Here is a 17385-nt window from a genome sequence, read left to right as displayed (position 1 = left end):
GGGGGAATCTGTCTAAAGCAATCTTTTCAAACTCTGGTCCTGTGGTACCTTTAGCCTGCATATTTTATTGTGGTTCTCAGTCTCACTCTTCGGACTGGGGTTCACAACCCCTCAGCTGATCCTGAAACACACCACAGCAGGACTTTGGAACACTGGAAAATTGGCTATATTTGCTGTAAACTCTTGCTACATTGCTAGTTCAGCCTTAATGCAGCTCCTTCTGATGGTTTTGAATATGCCTTGGCACAACCCACCTTATCCAGCTCATTATCTGTTGATGGAGCTCTTCCTGAGCTGGATCAGGTGGAAGCAGGGGATACTTAAAACTGTGCAGTGCTGTGGGTCAACGGGAGCAGAACTAAGAAACATTGCTCCAGAGCAGGGGTTCTTAACCATTTTCACAGTGTGACTCTTTTTTGAGGTTTAAAATATTTGGGACCCCCTCTTTGCTAAACCCCCCTTCCCTCCCAACACACACACCAGTTAACACATTAAAGAAATTACAGAGGAATAATCAAATAGTAAGTCTGTCCACATACTGGGCCTGTATTTCTTAGTTAGCAATTCACCACAAACCACAAATCTTCATCTGGACACTAAGAAAATGCTATCAACATCCATGGCCTGTAGGTGGAGCCTACCTGTTCTAGAGCAGCAGGCCTAAAAATTCTGGTCTGAACACAATTACAGGCCGAAATGTTTTCAGTCTGAACCCAACCCGAACCAGACCAAAATCTAGGACCAAGATTGAGAATTATATATCCATGAATTGGCTATAGAAATTGATAAATAAATACAGGCGTGTGCAATAGTCATAGACCAGCGTTCATTTATTTAATTTCCAGTCAAAATGAACATTAACCCCTTAAATGATCCCTGTAGTTACTGAATAAAAAGCGTTGGTATGTAATAAGCGTGAGATTTTAAAGGGGTTAATTACAAAGTGTTCCATTTTTGGTGTCAGGAAAATACAGAACAACTAAATATTATATCAAAATTATATTTAGTGTGACCACCATTTTCCTTTATTGCAGTTTCCATTCTTTTCAGGACACTTGCTTTCAGCTTTTTAAAGAAATCTGCAGGGATATTTTTTCCACATCTCCAAAGTTCAGTCTTAGACTGTGTGCATTTTCCGCCTCTTTTCTGGACTCTGGGGTGGTCAGTCCATTATTCTGAGAATAATGTACGATTAGCAAACTTTAATCTTTCTTATTTCCTTTTCTCAGTAACAGCCTCTTGGCAGCTACACATCCTTTCAGACCCACCGCATTGACCTTTTAGACTCCAGTTTTGGAAACTTCTGTTTTTTCACTTATTTTCCTTTGACTGCCCTCTTCCTTATGCAAGTAGATTATCTTATATCTGCTCAGAAATAGCTCCTGAAAAAACAGTACTTAATGGCTGTTTTGACTGGAAATGTAATAAACGAAGAGTGCAGTACTGTACACTAAATGAAAATGTTAAATATTGTTCAAAAATGTCTTCAACATGCTTTATTTATTCATGACACTTGTATTTATTTTTACACTCTGCCTCTCAGCATTTACTGTCCACAAGGCCTTCCTCCCTTTTAACCATGAATGGAATTTCATATTGATGAAAGAACACCCACAGCTTTTTGGTCACCCTTCAGATACACGAGGACAAAAGCTCTTAAACAGGCTACAGATGCTTGCTGGGGGGCATTAGGGATTAGAGCAGGGACGATGGGGTCACTGTGTATGACAGATTCCCACAGGACTTGTCCCAGTGTGTGTTTTGCCAATCCCAGGCCTATGAGCAATCCTCTTCAGATCTTTTTTGTGATCTGACCACAAGACTAACCATAGAAAGAGAGAGAGGGAGAAGAGCACACATCCGCTGTCCCTCAGGGTATACACTGTAAGCACTGTAAGCACTGAGGGTTGACCACAGTGTAATGTCCCTTGCCCGCTCCTACAAAGCAGAAGCAGCCACACTCATCCAGGCTATCATACAGCACAGCTCTTAGCATGAGAGGAGTGCATGTGAGAGAAAGGGAGGAGAGTGGATCTGGAGGATGTGGTGCTGTGAACAGAAGCTGTGGTTGAACTGTGGAGTACAGCAGGCAAGAGGTGACAAATCCTCATTTGATCTAGGAAAGAATGGAGATTTTTATTATCTTTTATTATTCATATTTATGTCAAACCAGCTGAAACAGACATTCCAGTTCTGTAGTATTATAAAGATCTGGCATTGTCAAACATGCATCCTGTGGCACAACTCTTTGTCAAAATACCTTACCTTTACTATATCGTAAGATTTCCTGCCAAAATGGCCATTAAATACAAGTTATTAATACTTAAGTACTAGGAAAAAAACAGAAAACATACATTCAACAGAAAATTTTGTGGATTATTTCAGATCTGAAGTGAAAGTGGAGCTTGATTTTTTCCTCTCTCTGAAATATAAAAGCTTTAAGTACTGTTTAGCTGATGGTGATGGTTTTGGTGGTGTACCAGGTCTTGCACAATTGTCCCGTATATTTAGAGTGTGTTATTAATTTTTTTTTAAATATATTTTTATTGTGTGAGCTGGGAAAGTCAGACTGTTTGAATAGGTCAGATATATTGTTTTTTTTAGATTGTGACCCCATGTTCTTCAAAATTCAGTCATGTCCAGTTGTACTTGCTAGTTCGGTCTCTCCATCACACAGTGCTATCAAGTTCGGAGGGTGAGGGCTAGCACATGCTTCCTCTGAGACACGTGAAGCCAGCCACTGTTTTTTTTTTAAACTGCTGCTAACCCAATGTCATTGCACAGCTCAACACGCTTGGAGGAGAACCTTGTCAATCTTGATACATCAGTTCACAGACGGCCACATTGGGTGGCATCGCGCTGAGAGATGGGGAGGCTATCTTGCCCAACAAGGGGTAACGAGGCTGTCTTATGATGTCTTGGATTCCTGGCTGTGGAAGGCTGAGGTATCCTGACGAAATAGCCAATGCTTAGACTTTTGTACCATTCAGGGGTCCCCAGATGTTGTTGTTGTTACTTCTTTTTCTGCTATTCATGTAAAGTTTATATGGTAATGTTAGCATGGTGACACATTTGTTGTTTAGAACTACCAAATATTCAATAAGTTAATAACAACAACCTAGCCCAACTTGATAAAGTAGCATTTTAAACTAGAATCTCAATGTGATGTAGCAGTTGTAAAATAAAAGTCATCACAATTTCTTACTAGCTTGAATGAGATTTTTGCCAACATTCTGTAACTCTTGTCCAGCTTCACAACAGTTGCTATGAAAGCATGCATTTGTTCATGGAGCATGGATAGGTCAAGTGATTTACAGCAGTGTTTTGAAACACAACCTCTTTTCAGTAAGCTGTTTTGCTCTATATTGTCATGGATGCCCCTAGGAAAATTAAATATATTGTAATATGCTGTCAGTATATTAATAGAAATAGAATACAATATATTTTCAGTAGATTATGTTTTTTGTATGGGTGGAGCGTGTGTAAACTCTGTTTCTGTTGTTCCCTCAAATCCCTGCAGGCTTCAAACTTACACCACCCCCCTGACGCTATGCTCTGTTTTGAGGTGTTTCCACTGATATTCTAGTAGATTCACACATAGTGAGAAGCATGACGTGTTTGTGAAGACATTCACTGGGACTTTACCCGAGTCATTCCTCTAAGGTGACGCTATACAATATAAAATATCCAGGCAAGGACATCGTCAATACTCGCTTCTTCTCTTGTTTCAAAACAAAGCAATGCTGGTGCCTTTGACAAAGGCCTCATTGCACCTGCTTTCATGTTTGAACAGTACTAGAGGGTAGGGGTGGGTGATGTGACAATGTTATTGTTATCACAATAAATTACATCATGATATGCTTTTCTGAGAATATTGTGGGTATCATTGGTACTTCTAAAACACTGAGCAACTGCATGTATCAACTTTTTTTTCATACTTTTTGTTACCATACTTGCGTTCAAACAGTGGAGTGTATCCCACCCAAAACACCATTATATCCTATGGGAGGACGCAGTTTTAACTGGTTTTACCGGTTCCACTGCAGAACACATTTTTTCTGTTACAGAACATATTTTTTTTCTATCGCAGAATGCGTTTTTGGTGAAAAATGTTCATATAGCAGAAAAGCTCTCCTCAGTAAATAAGATTTAAAAATATTTAGCTTGAAGATAACTATTAATTCACTCACATTTCTCCATCTTTCTCCTCCAAAAAGAAGGACAATAAATAATAGTTTTTTAAGTCTATCCATTTAGTGTGATGTGTATTGTTGTGTTGAACTTCTGCCTATTAAGATTTATTCTGCTCCTCTCTGCTTTGCAAAACTTGTCAGAGGGGGATCCCTCACTGTTCAGATGCAGATTTCTTTGTGGAAAACTTTCTGCCATCCTAACGTAGCCTTACACCACACTGGTTCACTCTGCTTGCCACTGGTAGTTTCTCGTTTCTGTTAAACCATATCATACTTGTATTGAGCAGTAATTATTTTTGTTTCTTATTTTTAGTATTACATCAGAACTTACAATAAATAATTGTAGAATACGGTTTTTATGCTTTTATTATTTTCCTAATGATAAACACACATGAGACAGCAAGTTCGCTCGTTCAGTCTCACTAGCAAGCTCCATATGATTTAAAAACATGCCTTCCTATTAGAAAGATGTAAACCACATGCAATTGAATGTTTTCCCTACAAATCAAAACTGTTTCAGTTGTGTGCAAATATTTGGGCACCCCAGTCAAATGACATTATGTAAAAAAATTGACATTGTGTAAAAATCAGTTATCACATACCTCTACAGAGAACACGCTCCTGCACATTTTAAAATTTGCTAAATTAATCATATTGGAACATTAAATATGGCCTGCGCAAAGGCTAGGGCACTTTTTATATTTCACGTTTAAACGTTTAATAATCAAAATTGTGCACAAAAATTACAAGAAGAATTACATATTTTAGTGTAAAGGATAGACGATGAGGATGTAGAGCAGTGGTGCCCAATCCTTGCTCTGGAGATCTACTGCACTGCAGAGTTTAGCTCAAACCATAATCTAACTCATGTGATCCAGGTAATGAAGGCCTTCAGTGGCATCTGAACTTTAGAACATCAGCCAGGTGTGCTGGATTTGAACTCTGCAGGGTGGTACATCTCCAGGGCCAGGATTGTGCACTGCTGATGTAGAGGATGTGTTAACGTTTTTATACTTAGAAAATCAACAAAATATGTTATTTGACTGGGGGTGTTCAAACTTTCGCATAAGCCTTTATGTAAAAATTTGATATTTTCACAATTCGCAAGAGTAAGATTTCTTACATAGGAGAAATACAGCTGTTGTTTCCCCTGCCTACCTTTTTAAGTTTAATGTTTGGCGTTAGTAACAAAGACCAGTCTATTTTTTGCCTCATGGGTTAAATGCGGCCGTCTGACTCTTTTCATTAGAGTAGAAATTAGAAATTTGTCATAGCACAACTGGCATGAACCACACTGATCCGGCAGAGCCATGAAAGGAATTGGACGTGGTAAAGTTGGCAAGTGGACACAAACTGGTTCAATCTATTGAAAAGTCTGATTATTCAAATGGTCATGTAAACGGCATACTCCGATTTCTTAGATCGGAGTAAGGTCTAGAAATCTGATTAAGAAATCTGATAAAGAGAGCTGGATTTTAGCTCATTAATCAGATTTCTCAGTGCAAGTGAACTCTTACTCTGATTTCTTTCGAATTTCTCAGTCTGTACATGTACGAAACAGATGACAGGACCAGAAATAAGCATGCAGCATCGCCGCGAGATGCAGTAAAACACTTTTAGAGTGATGCTGAAACTAAACACATGCTTGACGAAATGAAAAATTTAAATATTCTTCATCTTCTAGATGATGTATGTTCATATTTTCAGGTAAAGTGCCGCAATGTTTTTTTAAAAAAAGCTGCAGCATGAAATTTGGGTTTTACATTAGATTCACGTCACACCTACTTCTGTGAGTTTATTGGCTGGCTGCAAAGCATAAATCTGGTTACTGCGTGACTCCTGCAGACCTGGAGTTTCCCCATTATCTGATTACTCCAGTGCATATAAACATGTTGATTGGATTACTGGCAAAATCTTATTTTCTGCAGTTATTGGATTACTAAGGACTCATTGTTTTGGACAGCAAATGTGGTACTATTGGTGCACTGCATTTATTGTAACTTCTCAAATCTCAGAAAAGTGAAATATTATGATGAACGTTATTTGTAGAGAAGATGTATCATGATATTATATGTTTGCTGTATTGCCTACCCTACTAAGAGCTCTTTCTGGTTTAGGAGACCACACCTTCTAATAGGGGTGGGCCCCTACACTAAAAGGAGTTTCTGTAATGGCGCACAGTTGCACTTTGTCTAGTAACAAGGCACAACTGTGAACTGTCTTTTTAATCACTTTTGCTTTGCTTAGTGAATTTTTGTCTCTAAGCACTTCAAACAGTTGGAAAGCCATTGACCCTCACTGGGTTTTGTTCTCTGGGCTTTGTCTCTACTCCTCCATTTGTCTCAGCTATGCATAGAATGGAAACTAGCACTGTTTTTTCACACAGTGAACAAAAATGCGTCCTGACAGTAATATATAAAAGAGGCGGCTGTGGTTTTTGCCTTGACGTCATGGCAGTGAAGTTAAAGAGTTAGAAGCATGAATGAGTGAAAGCCACAGCCTCTCCCTCGAGTGTTTCTGCTAGCGCAGCTAACGATGGCCAGTGCACATGTAAACATGCATATAGCAGGCCAAGCCAGCTCACTGTCTCTGTCTCCCACACCCTCCTACACACAGATACACATACACATCAGCTTCTCTGAGCTGTCAACTTAGCAGACACAAGTCAGTGTTAATCCTCAGGTGAGCCGCCAGGCATGAAACTTTATCCTGAACCTATCACAACTGCGCCTCTTCCTCGTCCTTTTCTTGTCTTTTCTTGCTCCGTTCACACGGACACACACTTGTATCTCTCGCTGTAGCACACACGCAGACTCGCCCACACATGTACACTTGTTTTTATACAATGTCAGGACTTAGGGTTATACATTTGCCCCATATGTATTAGAATTATGATTGATGTCATATTTAAACCACTACTTATTTTGCTCCATTTGAAAATGCCAACTGACCTTCACATTGTGTGAACATTACTCGGAGTATAATAACTCAGAGATTACTTGTCTTGTTAGCATGCATGAAGGAATGCTTTTTATTGTCCTGTAGCATTTCCATCAATGATGATATGCAATTAAAGGGGAATTCCACCAATCTTTTAAATTTCTGTATAATTCAGTGGTTGGGATGAAAACAAAGTTACTGAGAGTGGTTTGAAGTGAAAAGGTGCACTGTAGAGAAACTTATCAGATTTATCCTGATTTTTTCAGTGATGGTGATGGGAACCAGTGTTAACAATGTCTATAACACAAATATAGGCATTTTGTTTGCTGTCCAAAATGACCAGGTAACCTACAAATGTGCTCTGAGTTTGTGCATGAGTTTGATAAACCTGGTAACACTGATGTTTTCTTTGGGAATTATTATTTTTTTTAATATTACCCTGTACCTGTCCACCGTGAATAGATTACAAACTTATATTTTAGGCCAAACTCTTTTTACAACTATCACAAAACAGTATAAGTATTAAACTCTTTAGATGTCTGGTTCCCATCACCGCTGTGAACAATTCTGTCTCTGAAAGTTTCTCTAGAAAGGAGTATTTCACATCAAACCATTTGAATGACTTTGTTTCCATCCTAACCATTTAATTATGCAGGAATTTTGAAAAATCTGTGTAGTTCCCCTTTAAACAATCGAACATGAGAAGAAGGGTGTCATCACAAATAACATCACAACTGTGATTTGGTCACAGGCACGAGTCAAAAGTGAGAACTATAAATCATTGTGTCATTCATGACAACACACAACCTCAAGTGTTCTTTTGTGTTTTTGCATTTGCAGCCCAAAAAAGAAATACCCTTTTGCATGTTACCCACTTTCACTATTTGCCAGATAACTGTAATAACAATATAATAACAGTTATAACAATATCATTCCACTGAGCACTGGTTGCTAACTAACCAGTTAATTTTATGCTGCAGCTAACTATTACTAAGTTTCTACTTTAGTACATAAAAAACAGAAAATTAGATAACATCTGTAAGATAATACTTAATCTGCAGCCCACTGAGAATGTAGAATGTTTCCCAATCAATCAGATTGTGCCCTCAGAACTAAGCGCTGTATTGCTGCCTATATATAATATATATTCTGTAAGCCTAAACCTAAACCTAGTGTCAGCAACAAAGAAGAAATGTTTTTTCTTTTTTGTCGATTTTTCTTGACTACCAGACTTCTTGCATTTAATTTTTTCCCTGCGGTCTTTCAAGTCGTAATAGTCATAATTCATTTTTACACGGCCATTTTCCAACCTCTTTTTACAAGCACTTGGCAAGGTGTTTTCAGTTACTGTTGAAATTTTAGCAGCATATTGTTGCTGTCAGAGCAAAACTTTGTATCTGTAAAATAGTAACTTTACAGGATGAGGACAAAACTGTCTTAAAAACCAATGGAAGTTAATGTAACATATTTTTCCATTTCTGTTTTGTTTTTTTTTCATGTTTCATTTTGACATGCTGCAAAGGGTATGTTTTTTTTTTTTAAATAAAGGAAAAATGATAAAAATTGATATACAAGGTTTTTGTGCCACAGCGATGATGTATAGAAGACATACACTGTGATGTTATGCTGAATACTGAGTTCTATTATTTAGGTTAAACATGAATAGAACATATTTTTGTGCTGAGAGACAACAATACAGACATGCACATATAATTGAAACAGCAACCACATTTATAACCTAAGAATAGCTCAGCCAGTTTGCATTAAAGTCCCTGTAGTTACTGAATAATACGCCTTGGTTTATAACAAGCCTGAGATTTTAAGGGGTTAAACAGTACATGACTCTTACAAAAAGCCCACATGGATGTTTGCTACTCTTAAAATATTAAAAAGTTCTGCTGTTTTGTTATGTTTCCTTTATTGTTTTTAGCCATACTTCCTGCAATCCTGTTACCTCTTAGAATTAAACAGGGAGTTTTTGTTATTGTTACTGATATATGTAAATGGCCTTTGCTCTGATTGGCCGGCCTGTATTGTGCCTCATTCAAAGAAGCAGTCTACGCTGAAAAAACCCTTATAACTTCAACTGGAATGGGTGGGGCCTAACTACTATAGACCAAATAGTTGGATATTTTTATGCATTGTTTTTTTTTAATACATCAAAAACACAACTTTCCATATATGGACCATATGGACTGGAGAGTCAATGGGATGATTTGAAACTTAAATAATGTTGACATACTACATCTAACTATTTCAGTTTTTCATGCTATAAGTATTTTAAAACATGAACCATATAGCTTTTGTAAAAGGCATTTTGCTGGTCCTGACATTGCAGGTTCCCGAAAATGTACGAAAACAAACACACATATACTTATAGGACATTTTTATTTGGGCTCTACAGCTTTCAGCACAGTTTTGTACAGCAAACATTAAAATAAAGCCCAGCTTAATCTTTCAGTGTCTGCTCTATTGACACAAATCCCACTCAGTCAAATCTTTTTATCCATACTGCACTGTATATGATTCACTTAGGTACACAGGACTGGCCTGTACAGGCTTTTCCTGCACCGAAAGCATCTGAAGACCTTTTGTCCTGAACGCCCAGCTGATAAAACAGCTTTAACACTGCCTGGTCACTGGCACGATACATTCAAATATAGAGTACAGATATTAATGCACTCTTACTCATATTTCATATGCTATTGACACTCAGCAAACACGACAGTGATTCTGTTGGTTCTTTTGCTCATTCGTCATGTTTTCTGCAGTCAGTAGCCCTATTTTGCTTTCCATGGATTCAGAACGTCTGCACATATGGCATGGGTTTGTTATGTGAGTAGTTAGTCAGCTGAGCACGCAAAGAGCCACTGCCTTCTTCAAACTGAAATGTAAGCCTCAGTCAATGCAAAACTCTGTTCTTTACATGTGCAGACCAGTTTGAAATGAACTTCAGATTCTTCGGCTGGCAGTTATGGAATAAATGGGAACAGATTTTTTAATAGCTTCTAAATAAGATTAGTTTAAAAATGTCATAGATTTAATGAATGTTTAAGGTTCTGCAGCTCCAACCTTTCATTAATACCTGGTAGTTATGGGTCCAATGGTAACACTTTAATTGAACCCTGCAGCATAACATTCACATAACCATGCCATAAACATGTCTTAGTAGATGTCATATCATCGCTGCCGCACAGAACCTTGTGTCTCAATTTGAAAACTCAAGCTACTATTAACAGTCTGTTAAAAAATTTCATGATGGACCAAAAGAAATTGTCTAAAATTATTTCAATATTCAGTATTGGATGCTCGTGATCTTTGGGCCCTTAGGCGGCATTGCATTAAAAACAGGCATGACTCTACAGAAATCACTGCATGGAAAACTTCCAGAAATTATTGTCTGTGAACACAGTTCGCTGTGCAATCCACAAATGCAAGTTAAAGCTGTATCATGCAAAGAAGGCCTCGCATATTTCAGCAAGACAATGCTAAACCACATACTGCATTCATCACCACAGTATAGCTTCACAGAATAGTCCGGGTGCTGAACTGGCCTCCCTGCAGTCCAGACCGTTCACCAGTAGAAAACATGTGGCGCATCATCGAACGAAAAATCAGGTAAAGAAGACCCCGGACTGTTCAGCAGCTAGAATCCTACATCAGACAAAAATGGGACAACATTCCTCTCCCAAAACTCCAGCAATTGGTCTCCTCACTTCCCAGACGTTTACACTGTTGTTAAAAGAAGAGGGATGGTACACAATGATAGACGTGGCCCTGTCCCAACTTTTTTGAGATGCGTTGCTGCCATCAAGTTCTAAATGAGTTAATATTTTTCATGAAATGGTAAAATGTCTCACTTTCAAGATCTGATATGTGTTGTATGTATTATTGTGAATAAAATATGGGTCTATGAGATTTGCAAATCATTACATTCTGTTTTTATGTACATTTATTTACATTTTACGCATATATTATATAATAGCATGGTTCAGAACAGTTTCTGATAAAACAAACATCCATATATATAGTTACATTTACAATTAACACTTTGTTATTAAGCCATTAGCAGTTATTGCTGACAAAAACAAGTTTAGTTCCATATTAACTATTTGTTTTCTAAATATATATTGATTTAGATTTTTTTTTTTATTGCCGAATCAAACAAAGGAATTCTGTTGAAAGGTCAGCTTCTACACTTTTATTTGATATTATATTTGTGTTTATAAGTAGAAGAGGAGATCACTTATGATTTGATTGTCATGGAAAGTTATTGTTGTATACATTGTCTTGTTGTGCACAAAGAACAAACATCCTCTACATTTGTGCCTCATTTTTGTCAGTTCTTGACAAAAATCACAAGTGCAGACTGGAACTTGTTGATGCAGAATGTTTATATAATTCATTGCATAACTCACTTTACATTGCATAACTCACTACTGCATATGCAATTATGTAATTACATTTATATAGTATAACAAAACGAATGGCTTCTGAGGGTTAATCTTTATAAATGATCTTTGATTGTATATTTTCTCCTGGTTTAGACATTGGTAGAGCTTTTTTATCATTTATGTCTGTAAATCAGTGCATGACTTTAGTATTTGACTACAAAGCACTAATAAAGCACTTCTACTACTATTAATACTACAGTACATGGTGTAAGAAGGGTTGTGGAGGACTCCACAACAATGGACAAAGTAGGATTGCGAGATCCAAAGAGGTGAATACGTCCACCAACTCTTCCTTCCCTCTTTCAATCACCTTGTTCCTGTTAACCTGCAGTTTTTATGTGGTTTCAGGATGAAAGGCAGCAGGGACTAAAAGGAGGACTAAAGCTTAGCCGATCTGCTCCCTGTCTGCTTTGTTCCTCTGTTTGATCCCCTCTGACAGCTATGCTGCAGGTGCTGTTTGAAGATACTATTTGCTGCTGATCATTTTTGTTGCTTTTACAATGGTTAAAGTAAGCAGACCTGTCCTAGAACAAAAGCGATGAGGGCAGTCCGTAAGAATCATTTACCAGATAGATCCTATTTTGGCATGCACACTTAAAGATGAAGGTGCCACAAAGGGTTCTATGTAATAGAACAACCCTTTTTTATTCCCTAAAGAACCTTTCGGTGGAAGAACCATGTTTGTAAATGAGATGTGCAAGAGAGAAGAACCTTTTTAAAGTTTGAAGAATCTACATAACATAAAAGCATAGCAGAGCTACCTTGAGTGTGGCCCTCACCCTGTCCCTCCACGCAATCAGAGAACAAATGCATTTTTATACTACATGTAACTTATTACCCTGCGACGGACTGGTGACCTGTCCAGGGTGTATCCTGCCTTCCACCCAATGACTGCTAGGATAGGCTCCAGCTCCCCCCACGACCCAGAAGGATAAGCGGCTTAGAAGATGTGTGTGTGTGTGTGTGTGTGTAACTTATTACATTCTTATATTCCTTTTTTTTAATTGTATTTTTGAAGAATTTTAGTACTGTACTGTTATACAATTAATTTTTAAAAACTTTATTTGAAGCCTATCTACCTCCTTTATTAGTATATTGTTTTGTATTTGTGGCCCACCAAAAAAATCAGTGATGCTCAAGTTCCATCCAGTACTTGAGTGAAAGTAGAGATACTCTTGGTAAAATATTACTCAAGTAAAAGTGTATGTGCTTTGTTTATACTTCACTTGAGTCAAAGTACAAAAGCACTAGCTTTTAAATGAAAACTACATTGTGTAAGTTGTGGGGATTTGGAGACCCCTCTGGTAGAAATGTGTAATTGCATGCAGCATGCAGCGCTTTGGCACTCTTCCCTGAGCAAAAGAATCTGTTGACTGCGAGCGCACTGAAAGAGTATTCAAAGAGAACTCTGTCAAAACGTGGTGAAGGATGTGTCTTCAGAGGATGTAAGTGCATCATCTACTATCTTCATCATATCTTCATCAGTATATCGTTGATTTTGCTTTTGAGACCTACACATTGAGCTGGATCTTCTTTTTTGAGCCTATGTGTGACCTTAATTTGTAAAGATGTAGTGGATATAGTATTTTCTTTCATTCTGAAAGCTTGTCAGAGCTTGTTTTGCAGAACTCCACATATTCTCAGTACTGTGTTACTGTCTGTGTCCTGTTTTGTATTTATTGTGAGTCTTTCGTATTTATCGCACTGTAATATCTGCGCAGGTGCCAGAGGTTGGACATTCTCTATTAAGGGGAGAGATTTACTGAAAAGTGCGCTAAGACTGGCATGATTTATTTGTGAAATTGCATCATATTTCTTTTGATATTATGGAAAATTTAGTTTTTAATTCACATTATCTTTCAGAAAGTAGAGGAGTAAAAAGTAGCATATTTTACCGTGAAATGTAGATGAGTGTCAAAATAATGCCATATATCATTTTTATTACTGATTTTAAATAGTTGCACAAGGTCGCTTGAGCGACTTAAGTGAGTCAATTTACAAAATCCTCAATTTTAACCAGAATGTCACTGGTGTCACAGTCACTGCTGTTACACCACATTCTTATAAAATCAGTGACATGTAAAATATGTTTGGAATTAAGCTCTCCTTTTTGCTAATATATAATACAGGGAGATGTTACTTGACATATTAAGATTATTCAGTTTTGGAATGAAAGAAATTCAGTATCCACTGAATTCCCACTCCAAATGGAGAATGACCCAAATACTTTAATAGTTCAGAAGAATGATGTATGTTACAACTACTACAACTACATTGTTTTGGACTTCTACTTTCATACTGGAGTAGAAGTCTCAAAAAATGGAAAAAAGAACCGTTAGTATAGTTAAGAAGTAATATACATTGTTACACTCCACCACTGCAAACAAGACAAAACGTTTGGAAATCCTATTTTTTATCAATTAAAGAGTGTTGTTAGAAAAATACATCCAAGTGAAGCACCATTTAGCAATCTTTGTACAGATTTTTTCCATTTTTTTAGCCAGCAACTATAAGCAGTTATTGATCAATGACAATTACATTTGACATGTTTATATTTCTTTGAAATGTCTTTATATGCTTGCACATAAATGACATGATTAAGTATAACAACGAGAGTGCCAAGGCATGCAAATGCGATGCGTCTTCAGTCTGGAACTGATTTCATAGAGCTGCCTGGCCACTCAGACACTTTGAACACATCAGGTTACAGTGGCTGCGAAAGGCCTTGAGGGGAACACAGAACCTCCTTTGTGCCCTCTCAAGGGTGGTGGTTTTCTTCAGCCCCTCGTAATAGATTTAGCTGGTGGGGATCTTGTGGCTATCGCAAATGAGCTCGATCTTCTTTTTGGGCCTGGAAATGACAAAATGAGAGTGGAACATTCTCTTTTTTGGTGGAGAGGACTTGTAATTTGCCGTAATGGCAGACACATGGACTCACCATCTGTGGGCCTCCAGCAGAGGAAATGTGTCGATGGACTTCTCAGATGAAACACATGTCCACCATACACGTGTATTTGGCAGCTCCAAAGACCGGCTTCTTTCAACATCCTTTTTTTTTAATAGTTAAGCCTATAATTCTGCATCCATATCTACCGTGATTGCTCTAAATAGCTGGGTTATGAAAGAACAAAGGAAAAAATTGTCTGATGGAAGAAATAGCCAGCTTTCAACCTAATTTTCATCATTCATCGAGGCACTGACAGTTTGTTGACAGCTGTGGAGTGCCTTTCTATCTTCACTTCATATTGTTCTAAAGCAAATCTCTGTAGTGTCAGAAACAGAAAAATAATTAGTGCACTGACTTCACATGTTCACTGTATGTAGGTCTACATGTCAGGCCTATTTATGATAAGAGGTGGGTGGTTATTAGTTATATATTCCCAGGTACACATATTCAAGTAACATTTCAAAGCTTACAGCTTTCTGATGATACATTTAAATGATAAATGATAACAAATTTCCTTATATTCAAGTATATATTTCAGAGGAAACAACTTCACTTTTTCCCACGTTTCCCAGGTTTTAGTCAATCACATTTTGGTTTTTATTGGAAAATTCCATTGATTTTTTTTTATTTTTATGCTTAACTCAATTGTTGAGATATAAACAAAGTCATTCAGAGTGATTTAATGTGAAATGAAACATTTTAGAGAAACATATAGACCCAAGTTTCTAAACAGTGGTGGTGATAGGAAACCAGGGAATGTGATGTCTACAACATAAATGTAGTCATTTTATTTACTATCCCAAAAAACAAGTGCATCTACATGTGTCCTCTGAGTTTTTATTTGTAATGTTCATGATGGTAAAATAGTGAAAAATCTGAAAAAATAATTTGTGTGTGGGGACCATTTTGCAAAATACATGTTTTAGGCCGAAAACCTCAAAACTACCATAAATTGAGATATCAGGCAGTGTATTCATTACCATTTAGCGCACTAACTTTCTGTAAGGGAGGTTTTAGAGGCATTAACCACTTCAGATGTCTGTTTCAAAGCACTGGCCAACTTGTTTACAGAAAAGTGACAGACTCACTCAAAAGAACTCATCTTTAATTCTTTATTCATGTGTAGTGTCATTCTTTTCTGTTGGTGACAGCAGCTGACCTGTTGCTTGCACATCCCACATTGGAGTTTTAGCTCTTTCTTCAGGCTGTAAGTATATTAAAAAGAAAAGTAGCATCTAACCAACTTCAGTTCCCGAACTGATAGATACTGGATGTACTAAGACCTTCCACTACAGCTAATAGGGAATTGAGAACTTGAGGATTTTTTTTTGGATTGAACATTTTTCACTTCTGAGAGTGGTAACTGCTTTTACTCAAATCATTACTTCACTTTACTTTTACTTGAGGATGTTTTTGTTACTCTACCGTCCTCCGCATGATGTAATCTACATTTTTCTATCATTTAATATTGAAAATGTTGTTTGAAAAGTTATCTTACCATTAATTCAAATGAACATACACTTTAATTCTTTAAACTGAAAGGTCCTGTATGAAGGCCCAGACTTCCTCACTTTCATAACTGCATCACTTACATATTAGTTTCAAAGTAGTTACTGCATAATATAGACTTTTTCCCTCCCTGAGGTCCACTTTTGACACTTTGTGTGGGTTTATGTACCAAAACAGTTATTATTCATTTTTACATGACCATTTTCCAACCCCTCTTTATCATTTAAAATAAATAGACTGTTTTTGTTACTTTGCCTTTAAGACTGATTAATGTAAATGACCTCTGCTGTGATTGGCTGCCCTGTTCCTCTTTCAAAAAGCCGGCCAGCCTTAAACAGTTCTTCTAACTTTAATATGAAGGGGCAGGGCTAAACTGCTGTAGGCTGAATAGGTGTATATATGTAAATGTGCAGGATTTCATGACATCACAAAAACATGGCTGTTTTTGTTGCATTTTCCATGTGTGGATTATACGGACTGAGGAGCGAATAGTACGGTTTTCAAACTTGAACAGTGTTTACATACTGTTTTATTAACTCTTTTATTCCATAATTTTTCCATGATATGGACCTTTAAGATTAATAACTGAATAATTTGTCTACAGTTTAAGGGTTTAAAAACTTTACAATTTTTAAAAATAGCTCATAAATGTAAAGAATTCTGCATCGTCATTTGGGTCTGGAATACTGCGCATTTATAAGAACAGAAAACAAAGCTGGCCACATGTCCAGTTTGAAAAAAAAATCAGAGTTTATCAGTATCATACTCAAAACCATGAGCTCATGGAAAAGGTGAGCTAGGCTGGCTAATCCGCTCGGCCATCTGTCACTTCAGCACCTGGGAATGTTTACGGACTTGCCACACGTGTTTCCGGTCCTTGTACCTCCACGCGATGTTGATGAAAGTTACCTCTGCGCTAATAGAGCACAGCGCTAACACAGCTTCTGACTGAAATGTCCACAGCTTCTTATTTTTGTGCCTCCAGGCCAGTTTAGTGTGGTTCCCAGACAGATGATGTTCACCATTACACGCCTCACATTCACACTGCAGAGACGGCGGGGCATTAAAACCAAGTTCAAAGAAGGTCCTCAGCCTGTCAGGGCTAATGTGATACACTGTGTCTGTACAGAGACTGTAGCGGCTTTATAATTTGTCAGTGAACGTTTTCAGTCAGCTACATCGTGAATTGTATAGTAATAAGCCTACACTCTAAAAAAACTGATCTAACTTTAGAAAAATATCAGCATCCCTGCTATTAAAAGAGTCACAGCTTTCACTCAAGTCATGGTGCTTTATTAACCAGCTGTTGTTGGCCACAGCTACACCGTACATTAGCAGACTT

This window comes from Colossoma macropomum, unplaced genomic scaffold (assembly GCF_904425465.1).
Source record: "Colossoma macropomum unplaced genomic scaffold, Colossoma_macropomum, whole genome shotgun sequence".
NCBI classification, from domain to species: Eukaryota; Metazoa; Chordata; class Actinopteri; order Characiformes; family Serrasalmidae; genus Colossoma; species Colossoma macropomum.
This window is presented reverse-complemented; position numbering follows the sequence as displayed.